Below are 17,342 nucleotides of genomic sequence, written 5' to 3'. Positions count from 1 at the left end.
TAATGATGTTCCAACTCTAGCTGAACTCCATTCAGCTCAGTGTCAATTATAATTACCTTTTTCCCCCCAAAATGTTAGGATTTTATTTTCAAAGTTTCTTTGTTGTACGGAAAGTAAAAATGCTGTTACAGTCTTGGTGTAACTGCTAGCCACAGATGACTCACCAATCACCACTATCCATGCTACAGCAAGAGTCTTAACACAAAGCTAACAATGCTTACAATTTTGTTGGAATGAAGACCCCAGGTTCAGTGGTCAACTTCCGAGAGGGACTAAATGGAGGAAGGTGTAATGTCACAAGAACTATTCTTTTCCTCTTTGGGTGGGTGGGTGTCCTGGGTTTGTTATCACAGCTACCTTTTTCTTAAAACAGCTACCAAATCCATATGAGCACTTCAACCAATAATGAATAGTTGTTCATTTGTTTTGGGGTTTTTCAGAGGTTATTTGGGGTCTTAACCATCTTCTCCTTCACCATCTTGTTTCTTCCCTCCTCTTCTCACCTTTCCCACTTTCTTCCTCATCTTATCTTCATCTTCATCCTCATCGTCTTCATCCAACAACTTCTCCAGCATGTCCAAATTCTTCTTCCTCCCTGACTTCTTCCTATTCATCCTCTTCATCATCTAACTCCTCCTCTTCACCATCCTCATCCTCCACATCTTCTCCTTCTCCTTCCTCCTCTTCTTCACCCACACCATCCACTTTGGCATCTGAGTCACGGACCTGCTGATCATCTTGGTCATGGTCAAGAGCTATTTCAATTTCAGTCATTTGGGGAGATTTGAAATTGAAACCAAGCCTCCAATTATTAAACCAAGGGACTCTAAGTTCACACTTTCATCGGTTAAGACCTCAATTCTCCTATCATTTGATTTGCAATTGTTCAAGACAAGTTTGCAAACAGCTGCCCAGGTTTGGTTCCTCAGCTCCAGCTAGATTCTCCTCTTCATGTCCACGTTTCCTTCTTCTCCTCTGCAAAGTTAACTTTCTTTGGCAAAGGCCAGAGCAGGGAGAGGCATCCCAGCCTGCGCAGCAAAGGCCTTTGGAAGGGTTCTGCTGGCAGCAGAGGCCAGATGCATAGTCACAGGTGGTGGGTGGCATGTAGGCAGGTGAGAGGAGCCCCAGGAACCCCAATTCACTTTTTTATGTGGGTTTTCTATCATATTATATTGTGGGAATTACACTGTGGTTGTCTCAAAAATGGCATATTTAATTTTTTCAAATGCTAATAGATTGGATATATGTATCTTTTTTTGTTTTTGTTTTTAAAGTTTTTAATTAAATTCATGAGTTAACATACAGGTGTAATATTAGTTTCGGGTGTAGAATTTAGTGATTCATCACTTACATACACCACCCTGTGCTCATCACAAGTGCCCTCCTTAATCCCCATTGCTTATTTCATCCATCCACCCCACCCACCTCCCCTCTGGTAACCATTGGTTTGCTCTTTATAGTTAAGAGTCTGTTTTTTGGTTTGCCTCTCTCTCTCTCTTCTCTCTTTCCTTTTTTGTTTCTTAAATTCTACATATAAATGAAATCATAAGATATTTGCCTTTTTATGACTGACTTATTTCACTTAACATATTATTCTCTATCTTCCTCCATGTCTTTGTAAATAGCAAGATTTCATTCCTTTTTATGGATGAATATTATTCCATATATATATACATATATATGTGTATATATATATATTTATTCCATATATATATTCATTCCATATATAATATTCATTCCATATATATATTCATTCCATATGTATATATACATACGTATGTATATATATACATACGTATGTATATATGTATATATATACATACGTATGTATACATATATGATATATATATGTATATATTGTTTTGGTGTTTTTCAGAGGTTATTTGGGGTCTTAACCATCTTCTCCTTCACCATCTTGTTTCTTCCCTCCTCTTCTCACCTTTCCCACTTTCTTCCTCATCTTATCTTCATATATATATACATATATATACATATATATGTATATATGTATATATATATGTATATATATACATGTATATATATGTATATATGTATACGTATGTATACATACGTATACATATATATATATATATACACATATGCACACATACACACACCATTTCTTCTCTATCCATTCATGGATAGTCAATGGACACTTGAGCTGTTTCCATAATTTGGCTATTATAGATAATGTTGCTATAAACAATGGTATGTATGTGTCTCTTTGAATAAGTATTTTTGTATTCTTAAGTATACTGTAGTGCAATTGCTGGATGATGGAGTAGTTATATTTATAACTTTTTGAGGAACATCCATACTGTTTTCCAGAGTTGGCTGCATCAGTTTGCATTCCCACCAACAGTGTGAGAGGGTTCTCCTTTCTCCACATCCTTGCCAACACCTGTTTTTTCTTGTGTTGTCAGTTTTAGCTATTCTGTTAATACAAAACTACTGTAGTTTTAATTTGCATTTCCCTGATGATGAGTGATGTTGGACATCGTTTCATGTGTCTATTGGTCATCTATATGTCTTCTTTGGAAAAATGTCTATTTATGTCTCTGCCCATTTTTTAAAATATAGTTTATTGTGAAGTTAACTAACATACAGTGTATACAGTGTGCTCTTGCCTTCAGGAGTAGATTCCTATGATTCATCACTTACATACAGCATCCAGTGCTCATCCCAACAAATGTCCTCCTCAAAGCCCATCACCCATTTTCCTCTCCCCCCTGGCCCCCCACCCCCTTCCACCCTCATTTTGTTGTCTGTATTTAAAAGTCCCTTATGGTTTTCCTCCCTCTTTGTAACTAGTTTTTTTCTTTCCCTTCCCTCATGGTCTTCTGTTAAGTTTCTCAACTTCTACACATGAGTGAAAACATATGATATCTTTCTCTGACTGACTTATTTCACTTGGCATAATATCATCTACTTCCATCCAGGTTGTTGCAAATAGCAAGATTCCATTCTTCTTCATTGCCAAGTAGCATTCCATTACACACACACACACACACACACACACACACACACACACACACACACATTTATACATATACCACATCTTCTTTATCCATTCATCAGTTGATGGACATTTTGGCTCTTTCAATAATTGGGCTATTGTTGATAGCGCTGCTATAAACATTGGGGTACATGTGCCCCTACGAATCAGCACTCCTGTCTTGTTTTTCAAATTTACATCTAAAAAAGTATGTAAAATTATTAATTTTGACTGGGTATTTCAGATATTTCTTTTGATATTTAATATTTTCTGCTAAACAAGTGGATTTGAGATCACAAAGAGTTGAGCACTATTTTTTTAATGTTTAGTTTTGAAAGAGAGAGAGCACACACGAGCAGGGGAGGAGCATAGAGAGAGGGAGGCAGAGGATCCCAAGTGGGCTCCGTGCTGCCAGCAGAGAGCCCAACAGGGTCTCAAACCATGACCTGTGAGATCATGTCCTGAGTCGAAGTCTGAGGCTTTAACCTATTGAGCCCCCCAGGCACCACAGTACTATTATTTAACAAAATTGAGAACTACTTTAATGATGAATACTACTAAAATGAATGAATACATATCATCTTCAGTATAAGGCAAAATAAATTTAAAATAGTTAACATGCAAAACTTGTAGAGTCCCAAGCAAATACCTAATTCATTTTCTAACATAATAAATATTTTTATCTTTGGGAAAAAAATGGTGACAAATCTTTAAACATTATGTTTAAAAATAAAAAAAATCAATTTAAGTATGATAAAACCATTATCAATAAAAGAACAAAATATATGTTCAGCATTACTGTTGGGTTTTATGAAATTTAAATTTGCTTTCGAATTAGACTGCATTTAAGACTATGCCAAATGGATCACTACGATACAGTTGTAATGAACATTACCTTGTCCTGTACAGTAAGGAAATAGAGCTTAGCTCACCAAAATAGCATTCTTGGAAGCTCTGCCATTGCAAAAAATGGCTTCCTTCCCTGGGTATAATATTCAGAGGTTTTAAAATTCTTCAGAGAATTATTAGAAGTTACTTGACAAAAGAAGCAAGCAATTGTGAGTTTAAAACTGCATCACGCTGCTTGTTCTCCATCTCAGAACCCTTCTGCTGATGGCTGTTTGTCACTTTGCATGGTCATTCAGGAACTATATTGTGACCATCTGCCACTTATCTCTTTGGCCACAATCTTCTCTTCTCTGATCACTATTGATTTTCCAAATGGGCCCACCATAAACTAAATGTAGCAAATATGACATTTAGGTTAGAAACAGCCTTTGCCTCTGTAGGTTGTATCTGGATTACTGAAGAATCAGTCATAAAAACCAACAAAATATAAGCATTTGCCGAAGGCAGAGATTTTTAAATTGCTACAATTAAGTTTAAGTTGATATTATCATCATTAGTCCATATTTTCTATTTTTTAAATAAATTAGCCGCACAAATTCCTACATTTAACTCCCAAGCAAATGCTAACACAGCTGGTCCTCCCAAATGCACTCATCATATACTTTTTGAACTATGTGCCATTTCTATTCAAAACTGGAATATCCTTCAGGAAAAAGAACCATTTAACATAAAAAGGTATTTGAATTAGAATCTTTTCTCTGGAAAGGAAAAATTGTTGAGGCAATAAAATTATCTGTGGTTGCCAGGAGCTGGGGGTCATGGAGAAGGGATGAATAGATGGAGGACAATGGATTTTTAGTGCAGTGAAACTCTTCTGTAGGATAACATAATGGGAGATATATAACTTTATACATTTGGCAAAATCCCTAAGTATGTACAACACAAAGAGTGAACCCTAATGCAAACCATAGACTTTGGTAGTAATATATCAGAATAATAATTCATCAACTATAACAAAGGTACCGCACCAATGCAAGATGTCAATAATAGAGGAAATTAGATGGGGGTAGTGAGGGGATGTGGCAGAGTAAGGAGAGGCTATAAATGGAAACTCTGTACTTTCTATTCCATTTTTGTCTAAACCTAAAGTGTTCTAATAAATAAAGTCTAATTATTTAAAAACAAAATAAAATCCTCTCTCTCACTTGCCTCTTTGTACTTCATTATGATTTTGTGTATCTGTCCTTAAATTAATGTAGATATATGTGGAGAAGAAAGTTTTGAAAGTCTGTTGTGAAATAAAATGACCCAAACTAAAATCTCATGAGAAACTCAAGCATAATTTCTGTCAACACATATTGTAACATATATCGTGTTGGCCTGCCTGTTTAATTTCATTGGGGGTAAAGCAGGGATGGTGGAGCAGAAATTCCCATTTATAATTCCCTGAAGGAAACCAATCAACTGATGACCAGACAGGTATTTCTTGCACTTGATTGACACAGTTGATGTTTACAGGCTACCAGTCCTCCCACATGTCTCCAGTCCCCAGGCTGTACACGACCAGGGACCCATTATGGATTTTTTTTTTTTTTTTTTGCTTTTGGGAATTTTTGTTGTTGTTGTTTTTAGTTCTTTTGTATGTCGAATCTGTATGTTTCAACTTTCAATACGCATCATGGTGTTAGCCCTGTCTTTTGGGGTTATTAGAAGGAAAAGGATAAGGGTCCATGAATGAATGTATGGATAAAGGAGACACGGTACACACAGGCACACATACAGACACACACAGTAGAATACTATTCAGCCACAAAACAGGATGAAATCTTGCCATTGTGACAACCTAGACATACCTTGAGGATATTGTGTTAAGTAGGTCAGACAGAAAAAGATAAATACCACATGATCTCACTTCTATGTGGCAGCTAAAACAAACAAAGAAACAAAACAAGCTCATACAGAAAAAAGACTGCTGGTTGCCAGAAGCAAGATGGGAGCGGGAAAAATGACTGAAGGGTATCAAGAGATACAAACTTCCAGTTATAAAATAAATAAATCATGCAGATGTAATACATAGCTTGGCGACTTGTAATGATAATGTATTGCATATGTGAAAGTTGCTGAGAGTAAATCTTAAAAGTCCTCATCAGAAGGAAAAGAAAAGAAAAAAAGGAGAGGTGATATAAAAAAGAGAATAAAGGAAGGAGTGAAGTGGAAATGGTGATTAGGGCTTCCTAATGCTGGTAGGCTATGTTGCTACTGATAGCACCTGTATGAGCCCTCAGTTATTGTTCTTAAGTAAATGTGTAGATCCAGAAAATCCACTAGTAGTATTTTTTCCTGCCCATTGGCATCTAAGTGAGTATAATTCAGTTGGTATCATACAATGCAAATAACACATATTTAATAATCTAATCAAATAGCATGTTTACAAATAGTGATCAGTAGAAGAAAAAATTCGTCTACTCTGAAATACTCAGATATTTGAAGGCAGTTTGCTAACAATTTAGTTCACTGTGCTTTAATTGATGAAAGCAAGACTAGGAGGTAAATGAGGAAAAAAAGGTGAAAAAAATCAATCCATATCCACCGACACTTCTAGGCTAACATGTACTATGCTGACATTTGAAAGAGACTTACTTACAACACATTCATGAGAGATGCTACCGAACATTGGAAATCACAGAAATGTGCCCTATATATGTTCCTAACTCAAACCTAAATTCCCCCCATATTTGGAATGGCTACATTAACTCAAGGTTCACACTATTATCTCATTTTCCAAATCTTATTATTTTCTCTGATAAAGAATGTCTCCGTTAAATAAGTGGTAGAGAATAATTTAATGTTTCCTTAACATTAAATTTTTGGAATGAAAGAAAAATACGTTTAGTTTAAGTAGGGACATGATGTGCAAATAGGAATGAACAAATCTATTATCTCTAACCCAAGGACATTAAAAAATCCTGCTATAGTAAGAGTCTCCCACATATTCATCATTCTCAAGTTGAACTGTGAAACTTGCTAAAGAATAGATAAGAAAAGCATTGCCAATATGTCAACCACCTTAATACCGTCCAAACTCCTTGCAATTGCTGCATTTTCTTCTGTAAGAAATGTCAAGATTTCATCAAAAAGTCTTTTAATTTGGATAGTCTCCATACAGTTGTCTGGCTATTTTCACTCTCTGGTTTGTAACTTCTCTTATACCAGTTGTCATTTCTGTAACCTTTCCAACAGCAACTGTGCAGTCTTGGGACCACGATGCAGAATATCTCACTCAACAATCCTCCCACAAACCATCTGTTTCTAGAGACATCAACAACTGTTGGCATTGAAAGACTCTATGCAAAATGGGGAAGAAATTGTTCAAAATGATAAAGTGGAACTTTCTCAGAGATCTTAAATCCCTAGCATAATAGGAAAATAATTGACATATAAAAAACAATATTATTTGAGTAAAAGATTTCAAGTCTGGAAAAAGAAAATAAAACAAATCCAAAAAGACCGAAGCCCCTCACTTACCGTTCCATCACATTTTATAAAAAGTTGCATATCAAAAATTTTTAATTATAGTAATGAATCTCAATAAAATTATGTAATATGCAAACAAAACATCTACCAAAGATGTGAAAACATTCACAAGACATTCACCGGACTGACTTCATCAAACATGGCTACATATACATCTATTCTTTCATTATAAAATGACACACATCAATCCTTATGCAAAAGCATAAATGGAACTTTACTACCTTCCTGCATCTTGATTTGGAAATTCTACTGTCCTTGAGATGTGAATGATCACCAATAATTACTTTTAATTCACTTTCATAGGGCAAATAAACTGTTTTGGATAGATTCTGTAAGAATTAAATGTCCTAAAGAGATGAATTAGTTTTATAGTTGGCAATGTGATTTCTTATACATCTAGTGTGATTTCCAAAATAACCTTATGAAATAGTGGGACAAGTATTATCACTGATTTACAGAAAAGTACTTGGTGAGTCATTCAAAGTCACATACCTTAACAGTAACAGAGGCATAACTTAGAAGCTATTTTTACAATTCACAGTTAAATTCTATTCAAAAATTATTGTTTGGATTGAGTTTTTAAAATCAAATGTGCTTGGGGCTCCTGAATGGCTCAGTCAGTTAAGCGACCCATTCTTGATCTCACCTCAGGTCATGATCTCGGCTCACGTCATGATCTCATGGTTTGCATGGTCAAGTTTTGTGTCGGGCTCTGTGCTGACAGTGTGGAACCTGCTTAGGATATTCTCTCTCTCTCTCTCTCTCTCTCAAAATAAATAAATAAATAAATAAATAAATAACTTTTAAAAATAAAATAAAATGTACTTTTATTCCTTAATTTTCTAAGATTACTTACCATCATATCATCTGGGTACAGAGATGATAACTGATTTGAATATAGCATATTATTTTTAAAAAGATTTCAAATGTCTACTACAAATACCAAGATCTTAAAAACTGCAGGGTTTTACAGGTTAGGAACCACATCTGTTTAGTCTTACATAGAATTTAATAACAAAATATTATAATGTTTGTCTTATTTTAAAGACTGTTCCTAAAGATCTAAGTTGCCACACAATATAAATTAATTCTGAAAAATAACTCATAGGCAACATGCCTTTCATATTCACTGCCCTCTTTTTTAATGGATTATTTTGTTACTTTTTGTTAGCTCCCAGGCTGTTAACTTTCATGTCATTAATGCCTAATAGTTAATGTTTTGGTCTATTTAAGGCCTAAAGCTTAAATGATTTGAGTTTGATGATTAGCAAGTCTGTAATAGGGCTCTGCCTCATTTTGGATCTCAGGTCTGTGAACCAGAGTCAGACCATGTTTTATCTTGTATGTATTATTCATCACTCTCATACTCAGAGGGAATTTTCCCAGACATGAAAGCACTTTAATTTTTCTTTTTCTGAGGACATATTCATGTCCAATTGGACCAATTACCACAGCCAGTTAACTCTCAATTATGTGGGCAAAACAAATTGTATCATTTAAAAAGGTGTTACTGTCACAACAAGTGATCTTTTTGTAAATGGGTGACTATGTCAGACTTAAAGAGTTTCTGTCAAAAGGCTGAGTAATTACAAATCTCCCAGATGTTAGCAAACAAATGTCACCAGACTGATGTCAAATATGGGCATTCCATTCCAGTATTTAAAAAAAAAATTAATGTTTATTTATTTTTGACAGAGAGAGAGAGAGAGAGAGACAGAGCATGAGTGGGGGAGGGGCAGAGAGAGAAGGAGACACAGAATCTGAAGTAGGCTCTAGGCTCTGAGCTGTCAGCACAGAGCCCGACACAGGGCTCGAACTCACAGGCTGCAAGATAATGACCTGAGCCAAAGTTGGATGCTCAACCGACTGAGCCACCCAGGCGCCCCAACCGTTCCAGTATTTTAGATCATTGGTTCTCAGAGGCAATTTTGCCTCTTCATGTAATACTCAGCAATGTCTGAAGACATTTTTGGATGTCACATTGGGGAAGAATAGTTATTGGTGTGAAAATGTCAATAATGTCATGGTTGAGAAACCCTGGCCTAGATGGGATCGTACATGTAATGGCTATTAAAAATAAAATTTGGCCAATCATAATCCTGATCAGTTTGTTTTAAATTTAAAAACTGAAGAAATTAGCTCAAGTCAGTACCTCTCTTCCTGTAATATCTGATTATTTTAATTCTATTTTCCCTATTGATTTCCGTATTACATATGGTTCTAAACTTTCACTTGAGTTCCTCTTCTGCAGTTTCCAGTGCATAATGAATTAGAGAAATGACAGATTGTCATTTCTTTCTTTCACATTGGGAGAGGAGATCCATAAAGACCTAGTTCTAAATTCGGGTTATGAGCATTTCAGCAAACTGTTCTACCACTGCTCTCCACTTAAGTCGGTTTACATGAAGAAAGAAAGACAGAGATGTGGATAAGGGTGGGGTAGATACATGATACATGGATGAATGGAAGGATGGATAGATGGATAGATAGATAGAAATAATAGAATAGATATGAGCTTGAACCCTAGAGAAAGACTCCTTACGTGTACATCTTGACTTCACTACTTACTAGCTATGGGTCCTTTGACAAATAATATATTAGGAGCCTATGATTTTAATCTATAAAATTGGCACAATATAACATTGCCTACTTCATTAGGGTTGTCCATAGGATGAAACAACAAAGCCCTTAGAACAGTTCTTTACATCTAATAAATGTTTGAAATTATCAGCCCTCCATATCTTTATTTATACAGATGTTTTTAAACCTCCAATAATAGTACTTTAAAAATAATAAAGAATTGTATTACTTAAAATAATTTTACTTCTTCTGAAACAGTAAAACTTCTGAAAATTATGCAAGTGCTTTCAAGAGCTTCAAATGAGAAACAGATGTATACAACCCTGCTCCTCAGTAAAATTAATCTCATGCTCAATGTATTTTTGATCACTGGAAATGAGGAATAAAAATGAAATTACTGTGGCACTAGAAAATAAATAGATTTACCAATTCTGCTTTTCTATTGATATTGATTAAAGTACTTTTTGATCACCATTTCAAATGTAGAGTGAAGATAAAATGTTTGCATCATCAGAAAATAACTGGATTGACCAATGCTGCTTTTTCATTTATATCTATTAATACTTTCATGCCTTCAGATTCGAATTGCCCAGGCTTCAGTAATTTATTTTTCCAGGCTTATAAAGTGCTTTGGGTGTTTTTGATTGAAGTTACTCATTTTTCATCACTATCATTGATCAAAGTCTTCCTACACTTTTCTTTTTCTCCACAGTGACTTAAATATGTATCCTTGTCTTCGACTTTCTGCTTTAATCTTTATCTTACAATGTCTTATCTCACCATGTTTGTGCTGGTTTGTTCCAAATGACTCTTACTTGAGGATTGCCTTCTGTTATACACTCCTAAGTGATTCAATTCAATAGGTACAGAGAAATTACAGATAGATAGATAGATTGATTGATAGATTGATAGATGATAGATTGATTTTATATATTTGCATGTATAATATATAGCTATAACAATATATATTTATGTATGTATATATGTATAATTGTATTTTATTTTTAGCAGTATTTTTTAATGTTTATATATTTACTTTGAGAGAAAGAGCACAAGCAGAGGAGGGGTAAAGAGAGAGGAAGGAGACAGAATCTTAAGTAGGATCCATGCTGTCAGCACAAAGCCCAATGCAGATGCAGGGCTTGAACCCACAAACCATGAGATCATGACCTGAACCAAAATCAAGAGTCAGACACTTAACCAAATAAGTCACCTAGGCACCCTAGTATAGTTACATTTTAAATATATAGCTGTGAATGATGAAAGAAATGGTTGGGTAAATCTTTAGTTTTGCCTTATATCAATTTTGATGTTTAACACAAAGGATATGAAATCCACATTGTAGGTTTATACGGAAGATTTGGAGTTGTCCTCCATTTAAAGGACATATCCTCCTGGGGTGCCTGGGTGGCTATCAGTTAAGCTTCTGACTTTGGCTCAGGTCATGATCTCATGGTTTGCTAGTGATTTTAAGCCCCTCATCGGGCTCTGTGCTGACGGCTCAGAGCCTGGAGCCTGCTTTGGATTCTGTGTCTCCCTCTGTCTCTGCCCCTCCCCCACTCATGCTCTATCTCCCTCTCTCTCAATAATAAATAAACATTAAACAAGATAGTCTCCAAACCATGTTGGTGATTTAGTTCAATGGTGAAATCCTCAATTATCTGGATATTGCCTTCAATAACCTCAGCCTCTAAAATGGTATTAACTTTAAGTTGGAAGTTGGGGACAAAAAAAGTCCTTGGTGTCCCAGAGAAGGCATCTGGAGTAGTGAGAACTGGTAGCTCTATCCTATGTGAATTTACAATCATACAATTAATTTTGCTGGGCTTCATGATGTCAGTTTTTCAACATAATATCTACAAGGAAATAGAACAGTATTTCTCAAATGCTCAGATTTGCAGGGAAATAACCAGACACAAGAGAGATAATACAGCCAATAAGCAAGGGAATATGAGACATATTGCTATTTTTATATATCAGTACCAAAACAATATGTTTTTTGGAAAGCTTTTTAAAAACAGAACTTTCTATACCACATGCTAAGTAAATAAGGAAGTTTCATAAACCTTTCTTGAAATACCAGATGCAATATTTTACAAAATAAGAAGGCTGATCTTGACCCTGTTTAATCACACACCTAGTTCTAAAGTGACATAACCTTATAATAATATTGAATATCAATTCAGAGCTGAAAAATGTGCAAAACATTTTGCTTAATTAATGTTAACTTCTCTCCTCTCTTCTCCTCTCCTCTCCTCTCCTCTCCTCTCCTCTCCTCTCCTCTCCCCTCTCCTCCCCTCCCTTCCTCTCCTCTCTTCTCTTTTCTCCTGGTTACTATCACTTCTGCTAGATGCCCATATTCTTAAGCAATGGCTACTCCTAGGCTCTGGATTAACTTTAAATGGTTTAACTACACGTCTGAAAAAGGGCAGCCTGGCGCTTCTGGAAAAAGTGTCATTGGACCTTGAAATGAAAACTTGCTTTTTTTCTTCATTTTCCTGTCCTGCTGTTTCCATAGAATCAGCTCAAGTGAATACAGCACAGGAAACAGATCAAGGCAGTCTTTTCTTCTCCCAATATTAATACATTAGTTGGCCTTAGGTAAGTAAATCACTTACCTGGGTGTTTGTCCTTTTCTTCTCCAAATTGTATACTACTTGGAAAGTAACACTATTCTCTCTCAGGCTTAAGTTTTTCAGGATCCATAAATTGATGGTTTTTTTAAATACTTTGAGATATTTTTTAGGAGACTAAATAAACCACATTCATGACAGCTTCCTTAAGGTTCACCTTGTGTGGGAGATGCAGGAGAGAAGCATCAAAGGAAAAGATTCCAAAAGGGAAGGGCTGGAGAAGGTGCAAGGCCTTAGGACATGTTTACACAGCTGAACATGGCTGTGGCAGTAAGGAACCCCTAGAGCCATTAACACTGTCCAGGGCCGATCCTCCTTCACACCTGACCCTTCCTAGTGTTACAGAAACCAATTAACTCAAAATTCAACCTTGAAAAGCTAAACAATCAGATTGATGAACACATTTGCTTAGCTGACTTTATGCACATAGTCTTTAGCAATTATCCTAATATTTTATCCTAATAAAAAATCTTCATCCTGGAGTCAAGGCCTCATCCAACTGGATTATGAGGGCCTTCACTTAACTGCACTTTGCGGACTCATCTTTTGAGACTCTGGCCATATTCCCTGCAACAACCTTGGTCAGGCATATGCAAAATTTTGACTCCGAACATGCACACCTAGGATTGTGTATGGGTTTTTTCCTGCATTTCCAGCAGCAACAACTATAACAAATGTCCAGTGACTCACACAGATAATATTTCTGCTAAATTATTGAATCAATAATACAAATGCTATGAGAAGTATTATTTGAATAGCCAATTAAATTAATAGAAAACTATTCTAAATTTAAGAGCATGGATTAATATTCATTTGACATATCTTATGCAAGGGGTGTAGGACATTATGATTTTTGTGAGGCCAACAGAGACCAAAGTAAGAACTACATCAAGAATCTCAACACTAACCTTGTTGGGAGATGAACGTCATTGCTCTTAAGAAGTTTCCAGTTTTTTTCTCTTCCTTTGGTGTTTGAGCTCTAACATGATTTTGGTACCATACAAACACAAAATATTCTAAATATTTAAAATATTTAATGTATATAACAAATTCAAATTTTACATAGAAAATTAATCTTATTTATATAGAAAGTGTATTTTTTAACATAGCATCAAAAGCTATTATATTACAGGTATTTCAGACTGTGAAGTTTACCTGAAAATGAATACAAGTGATTCTACTATGTAAAGCTTTTATATCTCACCACAGTGTCAAGAACTTAGTTTTTCACACCTGACTAAATGCTCCATCTTGCCCATACCTGTCTATTTTTTCTCAATCTATTTTCTTTCTTCAGCTCATTCCATGCCTTTCCATCTCTACTTTTCCAAGTTACATTTGAGGGGATCCTAAAAATGATACTTCTCTGCCCATTTCAGAATCTATTTAGAAACAAATGTAAAAGTGTGATAGAGGGATTTCAGATTAAATATCAGGGAATTATAGAGAAAGTTTTGCAAATTATCCTTTTCACAATATCAAGCAAAAACAAAATCTGAGCAAAATATAGACCAACAAATAAGCAAATTTATTTGAAGCCATCAGAGAGATACCAAGGAAGGCAGGACTTGATGAGCCTGTATCCTGAGGAGAAAGAAGCTCTTTTAGGTAGGTCCAACACTACTTTTCCCTTGTAGGATAATTCTTAAGAGGCAACAGATGAGAGGATAAGAAAATGGAGTAGAGAATGGCAGCTGAATCGGAGGTACTCTGAGTTTAACATTAGGCACCATCAGGGGGCTCCATCTCAAGAATTATGACTCTGAATCACAGAATATATCACGTCTTCCTTCCTCTTGTATATAAATACTGATGGCATACAAAACTTTAGTTGGGTTTTAGATCTTCCTCTTTATGCTAGATGCCTCTAGGGTCATCCATGTACCAATTCTTTTGACTTCTACCTTCTGACCCACATACGTCTGGACACTCCAACTAAAACCTCAACGTAGGTATAAAATTGAATAAATGTCAAAACCTTAGGCTTACTTATTTTTCTTAGTTTTCTAATTTATAGCACATAAGAGATGGATGTTTTGCCACACTCTTCTCCACTCGATTCAGATTATAATAAACTCAAAATAAACAATAGAAATGATCCCTGAAAGTATAGTCTTTAATAAACTGAAAATAAAAAGAAAATTCTGTTCAGGTATTTTTCATTTTTATTAATATATTTAATCCAAGAGAATTTACTTTTATGTCAATATAAACCTCTTTCTCCTATGCAGATTCCATGAGTACAAATCTCCTTAAATGCTAAAAGTTTTTCCCATATCTTCTAAGCTATCTCCAAATCTTATCACTTCTAACTGCAGAATTCAGGTCAGCTTAGTATTTATGTAGGGTGACTAATTTGTCAACTTGTGCAGATAATGTCAGTCAAAATTACTGAAAAATAGCAAAACTGAGTTCTAGGAGCAAGAAATTGTTTATTAAAAGGCCCAGGCTTCTTCTTGGCACATTCATATATATTATGGCTTTAGACATTTTCTTGTATTGAACCATTTAATAATAAATATAAGTTTTGTAATGGAACCTTTCACTTACAGTTTTTATTTTTCAAGTTTTATTTATGGAAATAATATAATTATCTTCTATTTTATAAGCAATTTCTATATAAACGAAGTAGAGTACTAAATAGGATACTAAAACTTATATTTACATTTATTTTCACCAAAAAGTGAATAAAGAAATGTAGATTTGCTAATATTTAACATATAAACAAACATCAGGTTCTTAGTCAAAAATAATATGCTAAATGGAATAATATCAAAATAATTTAAAAAGTCATAATTGCTAAAGGATTCATACTGCCAGAGACATGTACAGTAAGTACACTTAGAGTTAAAGTTTGAAACAGACTAAGAATTTAAAATAAATCCAGGTGTAATCTTCAAAAATTTGAGTATTTTTCCTCACTTGATCAGCCTTTGCAGAAATTAAGTGCATAGTTTCTGTATACATACATAAATACCTGCATTACTATTTCAGTTTCCAGAAATGGGATGAAACCAGAGAAATCTGCAGAGCGTCTGATTAGTGCTTAACACAATTAATTGGATGGCTAGTAGATTGGAATTTAGTCATTTCAGGAATTAAATCCTGTGGGACACAGCTGCCAAAAGTGTCCTATATTTCACAGATTAGACAATGTTTAATTAATAGATTAAAGGTAAGCCAAGCAAATCATAAGCAATAATCAGATTTATATTTTGACTAGTCAGATATAGTATATAGCAGAAACTTATTATGCTTATTTAACAGGGAATCACTCAATTTCAAGCTAAAAAGCATTCACTGGTTTGGGTCATAAATCATTCTATTTGAGTCACCATCAGCTTTTTTTTTTTCCATTATTTATTTAGCTCATTATGTAATACTATTCATGATACATAACAGAGGCCATTACTTTGTGCAAAAGTATTCTGCCATGGGATTTCTAGAATATTCATTCAAAAATATTTCCCAAATGAAAATTACAGAAGGTATATTTATGGGTATTTGCAAAGAAACATGTACAAAATTATACCTTTTTCCTGTCTTGGCTAATAAATGATTCCTTTTTGACAGGCAAATGCTACAGTTTCATATGCTTGCATCCTATTTATTGGAGAATACTGAGAAATTCTGAAGATGAAAATTACATTGTAGAAGGAACCATATATATGCATCCCTAGTCTAATGAATCATAAATGTGTCACTGTCAACTCTTTATATACTAGTCAAAACTTGCTGTGCCCCACAATGAGTCAGTTCTGTTACTTACACTTAAGGGTAGTGACCAAGCACAGTATGTAAAAAAGCCTTAAAATGGGGGGATTTAGTGTTAAAAGCCACAATCTCAAAGCCACAGTTAATATTCATTACTTTTCTTTTCCACCGCCCTTTCTAGATTTCCCCTTACCTTCAGCTAACATTTCCACAGATCTACATCTCTTTCTGGGGAGTGTCATCAAAACATTATCAGTGAGGGGCTCCTGGATGGCTCATCTGGTTAAGCGTCCAACTTCAGCTCAGGCCACGATCTCGCGGTCAGTGGGTTGGAGCCTGTATTGGGCTCTGTGCTGACAGCTCAGAGCCTGGAGTCTGCTTCAGATTCTGGGTCTCCCTCTCTCTCTGCCCCTACACCACTCATGCTCTCTCTCTCTCTCTCTCCCTCTCTCTCTCTCTTTCAAAAATAAACATTTAAAAAAAAATTATCAGGGAGGTGTGAGTCCCTAAATACTTTACCCTTACTAGGATATAGCTGATGCGATAACTTATGTATCTTTATTAACACATATGGGAGCACCAATAATTCCCTTCATAAATCTCTTGAGTTTCAGGCATATTCTTTTTGGACCCCATTATGTCACAAGAACTCTAGCTTCTCAGGATGATTATTTTCCCACCCTACTATAGTAACTCCTTTTTTGCCTGTTTGTCTATTAGAATGAAGAACCCAAAATTACAAGGTGAAAATTATAGCTCTAAGTTCATCAGAATTTTACTGAGGCCCTGATGGAATCGTGCCCCCTTGAAGACCAGAATTTTAATCCTTTAAACCCCAAATTCTGGGGATAAGAACTACACAAATTACATAGTTCCCAAGAGGGTGACTTGGCTAAGCAAGGAGAAGTTCTACTTCTCTTTCTACCTCTTGTTCCTAGACTCACCTAATCTGTCAGAAACATAGCATATACAACAGTTAATGGTTCAAAGTATATAAGATATCTTAAATAATAGGACACCGACCTTGCAAAGTGTCA

At 35.1% G+C, this 17,342-nt stretch overlaps 1 pseudogene; it reads right to left on the bottom strand.

Moving 5' to 3' along the window:
- Positions 1-455: 455 nt before the first annotated feature.
- Positions 456-774, bottom strand: LOC124514170 (acidic leucine-rich nuclear phosphoprotein 32 family member B-like; annotated as a pseudogene).
- Between the last annotated feature and the right edge of the window lie 16,568 nt (positions 775-17,342).

The sequence above is a fragment of the Lynx rufus genome, unplaced genomic scaffold (genome assembly GCF_022079265.1).
Source record: "Lynx rufus isolate CCGP_SWC_20201006 ecotype Redwood Valley unplaced genomic scaffold, mLynRuf1.p SCAF_2, whole genome shotgun sequence".
Lineage (NCBI taxonomy): Eukaryota > Metazoa > Chordata > Mammalia > Carnivora > Felidae > Lynx > Lynx rufus.
The sequence above is the reverse complement of the archived record's forward strand: the minus strand, read 5'-3'. Positions and strand labels throughout refer to the sequence as shown.